We start from the raw sequence: 12,103 nt of genomic DNA, 5'->3' as shown, positions 1-12,103 counted from the left end.
ACCATAGTGGCTGCCACCCCAACGGAGCCTCCTAACTCAACACACTCCAACTCGGAAGTCACTTCAAGCAGTGCCCAAGCATCCCACCTTTCAGTTTCCCCTCAGCACCAAGACTGAGTTGTTTTGCACACTGTTCTTTTAAGATACTGTGTACCATAGGGGTCCCCAATTCCTGGGGTAGTGGTCTGTGGCCTGTTAGGAACCAGGCCACACCCAGGAGGTGAGCAGAGGGTGAGTGAGCGTCAACACCTGAGCCCCGCCTCCTGTCAAATTGGTGGTGGCATTGGATTCTTATAGGAGCGTGAACTGCGTGAACTGTGAACTGTGCATGTGAGAGATCTAGGTTGCACGCTCCTGATGAGAATCTAATATCTGATAACATGAGGTAGAACAGTTTCATCTCAAAACCCTCCTACCCACCATCTGTGGAAAAATCGTCTTCCATGAAACTGGTCCCTGGTGCCAAAAAGGTTGGGTACCAGTGGTGTACCATTTTCTGGGTACATTGATCTTCTCCAAGAAAATGACTGCCTCAAGACAGTGGTTAGGAGTCTGCAGCCAGACTGCCTGGGTTCATAGCCTGGACTTTACCACCCACTAGCTGTAGGAACATGAGCAAAGTACTGAACTTGGTATCTCAATTTCCTAATTTATAAAGTTGGCTGGGCACGGTGGCTTATGCCTGTAATTCCAACAGTTTGGGAGGGCAAAGTGGTGGATCATTTGAGGTCGGGAGTTTGAGACCAGCCTGGCCAACATAGCAAAACCTCGTCTCTACTGAAAATTTAAAAAATTATCCAGGCATGGTGGTGCGTCCTTGTAATCACAGCTACTGGGGAGGCTGAGGCGGGAGAATCTCTGGAACCAGGGAGGCGGAGGTTGCAGTGAGCCAAGATCATGCCACTGCACTCCAGTCTGGGGGACAGAGTGAGACTACACCTCAAAAGAAAAAAAAAAACAAAGCACAGAAGCACTTAGTATAGAGCTTTGGTAATATGTTCTCAGTCAATGTTAACATGATGTATCTCCTATTAACACTTTTGCCTTTGCAATTTTGCCTTTCAACTTGAGTATCACATTTGCAAACTCTGAATATGCATTTCAGACAGACCAGCCAAGGGCTTTCAGGAACTCTTCAGACCATTTCATGCAGGCTAGTAATTATTCTGCCTTGCTTTGGAGTCCAACATATAATTGTTAGCATAACTCCTAACATGTAAAAAGAACTTGAAAATGGTAGGATTTCTATTATGTTCACTGTTAAAACTTCGTCCCTCTCTCGGGGTTTCACTATGTTGGCCAGACTGGTCTCGAACTCCTGACCTCGTGATCCACCCGCCTCGGCCTCCCAAAGTGCTGGGATTACAGGCGTAAGCAAATGCGCCCAACCAACTACATTATAATCTCATGAGACCACCATAATATGTGAGGTTTGTCATTGACCTAAACTTCATTATCTGACACATAACTGTATATATGTTATTGGTCAATATCAGTTGTGAAATTTTCATGCCACTGGCAACGATGAAGTGTGCCCACTTCAGCACAATGTCACCAGCACTGGATTTTGTTTCACATTTAAAATTAGAAAGATAATATCTTATCTTCAGCATGAATATAATTATTGTAATTTCACATAAGCCTGGAATTTATAGTGATTACATTACTCATGATTACATTATTTTGTCTGTTGCCTGTTGTGTTTCATGATTCTTTTAATTTTAATGTTTTGATATATACCATATACAATAATATCATTTTGTAGTCCTGATGGCAGCTCAAAAGGCTTTTCAAGTTTTTATTATGGTCATGTAATAAAATAATTGGCCCTTAATCTAGATTTCAGTAATTATTGCATTAGCCTTCTTTAGCTTTTGCTTTTTTACTTCTAAGTTTGTATTTTTTAAACTAAACAATTTTTTCTCTGCAAGGTTTTTAAATAAAATTTGGAAGTTTTTGTTAATCTTCTCTTCTGTAGATATTATAAATATTCTGTTATCATTCCTTTTGGCATGTTATGATCATTTTATAATTGATTATCAGTACATTATTTTGTTTGAAGAAATACAATTTAATTGATTTCCCCAATATTGCCATAATTTAGTATAATGTCTCTTCTTTAACCTTGAGTGGGAAGTCTTCTCCACTATTTGATAAGTGCTTTTAGGTAAATTATTTATGGAATATTCTTTTATCTCTATTTCTCTCTCATATTTTGCACGAGTATCAAATTTTGGGTTTTAAAGATGGAAAAATATATTTGCTAATCAGATTTACTATTTACATTTAATAAATTAAATTGAAGAGAAAAAAACAAAAAACTTCGTCTCTGCCTTCACTTATTCTTTTTCATTCTTTCATTTACACAGCAAACATTTATTAAGCATCTGTGGGTTTCAGGCAATATGGTAAATACCAGAGAATCAAAGATAAATCAGACATGGTCCTTGCCCTCCGCAAGTCCAAACTGTAAGAGGAGGGAAGGTACAAGAACAACAGCAAAAAAAAAAAAAAAAAAAAAAGTAACTATAATAAAGAGTCCAAAGTCATGAGAATTTAGTAGAGGGCTGGATAACATGCTAAGAGGGTAGAGAGAGAAATTGCTTCCACCTGGCTTTTAAATGCCAAGCTCTAAACCCACAGGGCCTGGGCAAGGGCAGGTAAGGAGCCCTTCTGAAAGGAGAAAACACTGGGCATCACATTTATCATTTGCTGTACCCCGGACTAGAGGAATATTATATGTGTTACAGGAAAGTGTTGCTTTATAGCAACCTCTCAAATCGCATTATAAATATAAATGGCAGAATTACACAGAGAATCAGAAATAATAACAATGATTGCTTCAAGCCTGTCATCTGTTACTTTATTTTTTATTTTTTATTTTTCTTATTTTTTTTATTTTTTTTTGAGGCGGAGTCTTGCTCTGTCGCCCGGACTGGAGTGCAGTGGCCAGATCTCAGCTCACTGCAAGCTCCGCCTCCCAGGTTTACGCCATTCTCCTGCCTCAGCCTCCCAAGTAGCTGGGACTACAGGCGCCTGCCATCTCGCCCGGCTAGTTTTTTTTTTTTTTTTTTTTTTTTTTTTTTTTTGTATTTTTAGTAGAGACGGGGTTTCACTGTGTTAGCCAGGATGGTCTCGATCTCCTGACCTCGTGATCCACCCGTCTCGGCCTCCCAAAGTGCTGGGATTACAGGCTTGAGCCACCGCGCCCGGCCATCTGTTACTTTAAGCATTCTATAGGCAATGTTCACCTCTGAAAGGTTGCTTTTCTGGGACACATGGAGAAGTGCATCAGGGCCCTTTATTTTCTTTTGTTGCAGATCATTAGTCGAAAAATTGTAGGGGGTGCCAGTGCTTAATTAAGGATGTTGACACAGTCTCTCAGGGGAATGGTGCCTGCTTCCTTCTCAGCCTGAATTTGCCTCCAATTCTGTTACACTGTTGATTTGTTCATATTCTGCCTTCACAGCCTCCACCTCACACTCCTCCCTGACTAGGCTTCTTTGGAAATAAATGCAATCCGAGGGCTCACATCACTTCTGTGTCTGTTCCTCAAAATCTCCTCTTGGTGACTGCCATGGTTAACATTTCCAGCACCACTGACTACATTTTAATTGTCCCTATTTGGGGTCCCTTTTGTGGAAGGGCAAGAAACTCAGGGTTTTTTCTGTCCATCATTAATAACTGTGGGAGACATCGAACTGGCCAGGGGATCTCATTTAGGCTCCCAGATTTGACTGTGACAGTTCTGACTCAATCACAGGAAAATGCAGGGAAGCCTGCAATGTTCTGTGAGGCGAGTGTGGGCACTGGACTCTTGGCATTGCTGTCTGGAGGTCGTTTCACTGAGATGGGGAAGCTCATGGTGGGATGAGCAGGGGGAATAAGAATTCAGTATGGGAAAGTTTGGGGTCCTTTTAAATCATCCCAAGTAGAGGTAAGGAGTAGGCAGTTAGATATCTAAATATGACATCATGAAAAAGGTTAAAGTTATTGTAGCTAATATTTAGAGAAAGAGAGGAATTTGGAAACCTTTAGGATATAAGCCTTACTTAAATCCATTGGTCTGGTTAACGACATGAATGTTTATAGAGAAGAAAAACCCCAGGACCTTCTAAAGTCAGGGAATAGAAGAAGACCCAGTTAAAGAAGATTAACAAGGAGTGGCCAGTGAAACAGAAAATCTAGGAGAACCTGGAGTCCTGGAAGCCAAAAGAAAGCATCATTTCCAGAAGGAAGAATGATCAACTGGCTGATAGGTCAAGCGAGGTGGGGGCTGAGAATTGACCATTGGATTTAGCAACATGGAAGTTGACAAGAGCAACTTCAGGTAAGTTTTCTCTGGCTTCTGGGCCTACATTTCTGACGTTCTAACCTCCTGGATTCCAGCCCTTTGCCTACCCTGACCTCTGCTTTCTCCTCCTAGGTCTCATTCAGCTTCTCCATGCAACAAATATCCTTGAAATCTTTTGTCACTGCCTTGATCTTCTGCCTCTAGATATTACAGACATTCTTAACCATTTGGGGTCAAGGACCCTTTGAGAAACCTGCATAAATATGTGCTCTTTATCCACATACATAAAATTATACATAAATATATATACATATACTTATAAATATATAGACATATTATGTATATAATTTCAGGGATTCATGGACTCACTAATCCCTGGTCCCAGGTTAACAAAGCCTTGCTCTAAGTTCACCAAATTAATTTCCTTCGCCTCTAGCAACTCAGGTCTTGAAGCCCCAGTTTGTCAGGCCCATGCCAAAAAGCCTCCTCAGATCATTGTTCAAATTAAAGACAATTGGAGCTAAGAGCAAATAATGTTCTCACTACAAGCTCTCAGGGAGGCAAACTTAGAACAAACACCAGTAGACTTGTAACTCATTCTAAAGTGTGGTAAATGTAACAGTTTCACCTATATCATACCTTCTTAGCTCAACTTCAGATCTGATTTTTTTTCTCACCATCGTAAGTGGTTGGACAAGGGACAGCCAAGTCCTCTAGGCAAGGATCTAAATTCAAAATCTGTGGGGACTAGGCATGTGATGAAAGGGGCTGGAATGCATGGAAAACCACCAAGTAATCAGGTCTACAGTAAAAAGGTAAAGGGGAGAGAACACACGCTTTAAAAAGAGCCGCTATTACTCTGCTTCAGCAAATTGCTGATACGCAAGAATTTCAGCTCAGCATTGCTAGAATTTCTGATTGTTCAAGATAATCCAATATCTTGCCTTTCATACAGGCTAACCAAAATATATAAGCAACAGCCTGCATATGGTTAGAAGACCTAATCTATGTCAAGTCAGAGGGAAGACTGAAGTATGTTTATGGATTAATTTCAGTATAGTGTCCCCTTTAAAACTCTTTTTACCATTTCAACAAATTGTATTTTCCAAAGACAAACAAAGCAGTATTTCCAGTCCCATATATTTTTTCAAAATCTTGACATTCACATCAAGTAAACTGGGAACCTGTGAAGTCTTTGTAACTACCTTGACAAATAGAATGTGGCGGATGCGGTGCTGCACAACTTCTAAGATCAGGTCCTACATAGTGATACGGTTTCTACCTAATTCCTTCTCACTCAGGACGCTCACCCTTGGAACCCAGACCCCACACTGGAAGGAAGCCTAAACTAACCCATGCAGAGATCACAGGGAAATGTTTAAGTGGAGAGGAACTGAGGCCCCCCAAACAGCATCAATCCTCAAACATGTATGAGAACCTTCAAATGATTCTAAGCCCTGAGCCTTTGAGCCTTGCAACTAAGACCTCAGATATCACAGAGCAGAGACAAGCTGTTCCTGCCGTGCCTTGTCCAAATTCTTGACCTGCAGACTCTGAGAGCATAATAATGGCTGCTTTTTGCTATTAGGTTAAAGTGATTTGTTAGGCAGTCATAGTAACTGAATTTCCATTCACAAATATGGAAGTGCTTCAGCAAATTCATCTGTGGAACACATCTTTTAGAAAGATCTTTTCTGTGTGGGATCTTTTTAGATTACTATTTTCTTTGGCTGGCGTCCTTACTGAGTCTCCTGTGGCTCTGAGTTCCGGGCCTCTCCAGGACTGCCACGTTCACTTTGACGGATGCTCTGATTGTTCTTCATGTGAGCACAGCTGGCTCTGGGCCACCTTCAGCTCCTCTCTGCTTTCCCAGGGACCTCTCACGTCACGCACCGAAGCCAGCTCCCAACCGTCTCTATAAATAAGTCTGTCCTGCCTAGCCAAGTCATATTTGCATTCTTTATTTAGCCAAGTCATATTTGCATTATTTTTTAGTGAGTGAAGTTACTTTTATTTTTATAATGTAGACTTAAGTTTCAAACTAAATGCTGTATTTTTGTTGTACTGCCTTCCTCCACTTTGTCCATCAGAGCCACAGCAGAAGCAGTACATTCTCTGGGAGACGTGACCTAATGCAACCTTCTCCAGACATAGTTCAAGATCTTCTGCCCATAGCAAACAGTGCAGCGCAGATCAATGTGGCAGTCAGGAGGGTCAAGGGCTGGCACCTTGAAGTCGGACAGACCTGTCTGTGAATCTTGATGTGCCATTTAATTATGAGCTAACTGACTATAGACAAGTTGGTTCCCCACATCTATCAAACATGGATAAGAATGCCTGTCTCTTGGTATGTTGTCAGGGGGATGGGTAGATAAGACACAGAAAGTGTTATCCCAATACCTGGCACATAGGTAGAGCCTGGTAGAGAAAATTATGACTACCATCAATACCACTTACAATAAAAACAACACAACCTCCACCACCGCTACCACCCATATTTTCATCTTTATCACCACTTCCACCTGCACTACCACCTCCTGTGCCATCCCACATGGCGTTCATCCATTCACATACTTGACTCACCTACTGCAGGAAGCACAACTCAAAGGCAGGGAAAGTGACTTTGGATCTTTGTATCCACAGTGCTGCTTACTAAGTTCTGAAAGTAGTAGTAGACACAAATATTTTGTGGAATAAGTGAATGAATGAACATACTCAATATTTTAAAATCACCTTTAGCTCTATATAATTTTATGACAAGCATATGACCTAGCACAAGTTGAGGGTCTACGATGTAAAGGGTGCTGTGCAAGCACTTTCTCTAGAATATCATGTTTAACCTTTCACCTTACCTCCTATTCCCTGCCCCACCCCCACCCCCCTGCAACCTGTCTCTATTAACCCTCTTCTCACAATCTCACCTTTGCAGGCCCACCCCAGGCTGAGCAAAATTACTATCTACTGCTCAGGGTCGTCCTTTCCCTGTGTTCTTAAGTTCATCTGTGTTCTTGGTGCCTTAAGAATGATTTGTGCTAACTTTAGATTGTACTCATGAAAACTCATGGTTCTTAAAGTGTGGTCCCTGGACTAGCACCATCAGAGTCAACTGGAAACTTAGAATTGCAAACCCACGCCCCACCTCCAACCTGAGTGCAGCCCAGTGCTCAGGGTTCTGCAGGTGATTCTGACGCTCGCTCAAGTTTGAGAACATTGATATAAACTATATATAATTAAATAGTTGGCTGGGCGCGGTGGCTCAAGCCTGTAATCCCAGCACTTTGGGAGGCCGAGACGGGTGGATCACGAGGTCAGGAGATCGAGACCATCCTGGTCTACACGGTGAAACCCCGTCTCTACTAAAAAAATACAAAAAACTAGCCGGGAGAGATGGCGGGCGCCTGTGGTCCCAGCTACTCGGGAGGCGGAGGCAGGAGAATGGCGTAAACCTGGGAGGCGGAGCTTGCAGTGAGTGGAGATTGCGCCACTGCACTCCAGCCTGGGCGACAGAGCTAGACTCCGTCTCAAAAAAAAAAAAAAAAAAAAAAAAAGGTTATCTAAAAATGGTGAATGAAAAGTATTCAACTTGAACCATTGTAGTGAGGGTCTGAAGCTATTTGATATTCCTCAGATAAAGGTTTTTTGATATTCCTAAGATAAAGGGTTTATAAACAATAAGGGTATCATAAAACTTTATAATACTTAAAAAAGGTATTATAAACAATAATGAATTGGCAGGGGCAGGGGCAGCATGAGCAGTAGAATGAGAAGGAAAGAGGCGGAAAAGCAGGGTCAGGGTCAGAAATGACCTTCCAAGCAGCCCTCAGCTCTGATGGTTTTTCTTTTAGCTAGTTGGGGAGGTTTATAAAAGACTCCAACACTACAGCAGAATGGTGCTTTTCTTTTTCTTTTTATAAATTGTATACTAACAAATGATCATTGTATAGAGCAGTGATTTTTGAATGACATTTTACATGGAGTCATACACAATGACGAAACACAGAACAGCTCCGACTGAGGGGCTGGGGTGCCCTGACCCTACTGCAGTGGCCCCTGAGTCACTTAGAGAAACCATATACTTAGCTTCTTTGTAGCTGTAATTCTATAAAGTGGATTAACAGAGCTGCGGGTCATGTTTTAGCCTCATGTCAGGGCAAGACCACTTAAAGCTTCCAGTGAGGGATGGGAGAATGCTCATAAAATAGGAGGGTAGCCCAGGTGAGATCAGGGGCACCATTAACACAGACTATACAGCAACCTAGTCAGTGTAGCAAACCATGCCCAGTGGGAGCTGGAGCAAGACTGAGGACTAGGCTAGCCTAAACTGACTGAAATGCAAAGGTGCATAGGGGTGAGTGAAAGACAGAGTCCATGGGCAAATTTGGACCCCAGGAGGCAGGAGTTGACAAGGAGACAAGGCACCAGAATGAATGTGGGCACTTGGACAGCTTGGATGACTTCCTCTGGATGGCTTTCCATTCTGGAGGGCACCTTGGGAACACGTTACAGTTTATGATAGGTATGTGTGTAGGGGTGTGTGCACGCGTGTGTGTGTATGTTTGTAACTAATTATGCTTTCTATTCCTTAGAGATTTCAGTCATCCTCAAGAAGTCATTTTGTTATAAGATGTACCACAGTAACACACCATGATGTTACCCCTCTACCTTTGCTTTTTCTGGAAGGCCTTTCTCTCCTTCTAGAATATTCATTTCAGGTGTCATCTCCTCCTGGGTTGGCTGGCTCTTCCTTTTGTTCCTATTGCATGCATTCCTACACTGTATCAAATTGTTTACAGATTCGTCTCCTTCTGGAGTCTATGAGCTCTTAACAGATGTTCATAGATGCATAACAAGTGTTGAAGAAATGCTTGTTAAATGACGGTTGTCAGTCATTGGCATGGGGAGGGAGGTATCTCCCTGCATGAGCCCAGCAGGCACTGGAGGTCAGACCTTGTCTTAATCCAGATGTGTTGCTATAAAAGAATACCTGAGGCTGGATAATTTATACAGAAATCAGGTTTATTTAGCCCACAATTCTGCCATCTGGAAGGTTGGCCATCTTGTGAGGGCCTCAGGCTGCTTCCCCTCCTGGGGAAAGGTGAAAGGCAGAAGGGAGTCTGCGAATGCAGAAATCACATGGCAAGGAAGAGAGTTAGGGGTGGAGGAAGGTGCCAGGCTCTTTTGAAGAGCCAGCTCTCTTCAGAACTAGGAGATCAAGAACTCACTCACTCCTGCTCAGGGAAGGCATTCATCTATTGATGAAAGATCTGCCTCCATGATCCAAACATCTCTCATTAAGCCTTTCCTCCAACATTCGGATCAAATTTCAACATGAGGTTTGTAGGGACAAACATCCAAACCATAGTGGTCTGGTTACCGGGGCTCAGAGTGGCAGCTCAGCTCAATGTCACCCTTTACAACTGGGGCAGAACAGGCCCTGGCCCTGCTGGGGGAGGGGCACATGCAGAGCAGGTTCCTGATTTTCTTCTCCTCCTTCCAGAGTCACAGATTCCCAGAGCCCAGGACGGGGCAGCATCTAGTTGGTAATACAACTTCCTGCATAAGGAAAAATGTGACTAAACCAGCCCCAAGTTCACTGCCCCAGACTCAGAATATCAAATCTCAGTAGCTACAAGTTTGCTGTTGGCCTTGGAGTTTTCTGCCCAGTTGTTTTATCTCATGGGTAATTTAACCTGACTCTCACTGCCAGGACTCTTAGAAGGAATGAAGGGGATTGAGGCAGAAATCAACTGCATCCAATTAATTTGATCAAGTGAGCTGTTTCCTTTTATCCTTTCACATCCTGTGAGAGCATTTCCTTCTGCAGGAAGGATGTGTGTCTGACCGCTGGACAGGAAACATATTCTTTTTCATCTAGATATATATTAAGAACTTTGCTGGCCGGGCGTAGTGGCTCAAGCCTGTAATCCCAGCACTTTGGGAGGCCAGAGATGGGCGGATCACGAGGTCAGGAGACTGAGACCATCCTGGCTAACACGGTGAAACCCCGTCTCTACTAAAAAATACAAAAAACTAGCTGGGCGAGGTGGCGGGCGCCTGTAGTCCCAGCTATTCAGGAGGCTGAGGCGGGAGAATGGCGTAAACCCGGGAGGCGGAGCTTGCAGTGCGCCGAGATCGCGCCACTGCACTCCAGCCTGGGCAACAGAGCGAGACTCCATCTCAAAAAAAAAAAAAAAAAAAGAACTTTGCTATGCCTTTAAAAATGAATAAATGACTACAATTGGGTTTAATTTTTATAAAGTTGGCATTTTTAACATTGACTAAAATGTTCCTAATAAATTCTCAGTAATTGTCACATTTAGGTGATAGAGAACAAGTCTCCTAACCCACGTGTTACCCCCTAGCCTGGTAGGATTAGGGCAATCAAGGACAAAGACGGGAATGAAATTGAGAGAGTAAGACCCAGGACTCAGCTCTGAAACCATCTTCCTCCTGGCCTGTGTAAACCTAGGCCTGGGTTTCTTAGCAGCTGGAAGTAGTAGTTGCCATGGCAACGGCACTGCAGGCTCTGAGCCCAGACTCACCCACGGCCTGCTAACCAGGATGGTCATGCGCCAGCCAGAACCCTGGAAGGCCTTCAGGCCTGCAAGCCCTCCTCAAATATCTTGCTGTAGAACAGCCTAGAGCCAGGCTCTCTCTGGCTTTTTGAGCCAAGGAGCTGATTGTGTATGTTTGAGAGAAGTGGGAGATTGAAGAGGTTGCACACAAAATCAGCAACTTTCAGTTCCTGCCTTTCCAGTGGGCTCTAGGGAGGCTGATAACCTTGAATGTGGGCTTGGCATGTTCCTGGATGCCAATGTCTGTTCCAAGGAATAGACAGTGTCTGTCAGCACAGGCTGAGCTCTGCTCCTCAGTCCTTTCACCCCACCAGGCCCCACGTCACTGCAGGGATTCAAGTCAGTCTAGAAAGGCTGTTACAGAGGGCCGGGCGCGGTGGCTCAAGCCTGTAATCCCAGCACTTTGGGAGGCCGAGTCGGGTGGATCACGAGGTCAGGAGATCGAGACCATCTGGCTAACACGGTGAAACCCCGTCTCTACTAAAAAATACAAAAAACTAGCCGGGCGAGGTGGTGGGCGCCTGTAGTCCCAGCTGCTCGGAGGCTGAGGCAGGAGAATGGCGTGAACCCGGGAGGCGGAGCTTGCAGTGAGCCGAGATCCGGCCACAGCACTCCAGCCTGGGCGACAGAGCGAGACTCCGTCTCAAAAAAAAAAAAAAAAAGAAAGGCTGTTACAGAGAAGAGGATTATACAGATCCAGTAAAAAAAAAAAAAAAAAACTCACCCATGAGATGCTGAATTCATGCAAAAGAAGATCATAGGGCCCCTTTGTCCCAGGGGCTCCTTGCAAAGCAAACAGACCTCCAGAAGAAGTTTCTCGTTTTTTGCCTCATCTCCTGTGGCTGGCCTGACCCTTCCTAAACTCTCCAGGGAGTCAAAGGTCATGGGGTGAGGGGAGCAGATGGTGACCCAGATCTGACGTGCTGGGAAGGAATTTCTTGTTTTCTTGTCCCAAAGGGCTTCCTCTTCCCCACTGAGACCCGAACCAGAGGAAATAGGTCAAACAGCAGCAAGAAGCGACTTCCATTGGAGAAAAGGGAATTTCAGACCAAAAAAATGAGGACTTTCTAGAGCTCAGTTCACCTGGTTTGGGGGAGCTTTCATTTCTGTTTTAGGAAGACACGTGCAATACTTGAAGGAGAATTGGACCAGAAGTCAGGAAAAGTGGGTTCTAGATCTGGTTCTACCACCTGCTAGCTGTGCAACTTTAGATTAGACAAGCCACTGAACCTCC

This window comes from Trachypithecus francoisi, unplaced genomic scaffold, assembly GCF_009764315.1.
Source record: "Trachypithecus francoisi isolate TF-2019V2 unplaced genomic scaffold, Tfra_2.0 Lachesis_group8, whole genome shotgun sequence".
Lineage (NCBI taxonomy): Eukaryota > Metazoa > Chordata > Mammalia > Primates > Cercopithecidae > Trachypithecus > Trachypithecus francoisi.
The sequence above is the reverse complement of the archived record's forward strand: the minus strand, read 5'-3'. Positions refer to the sequence as shown.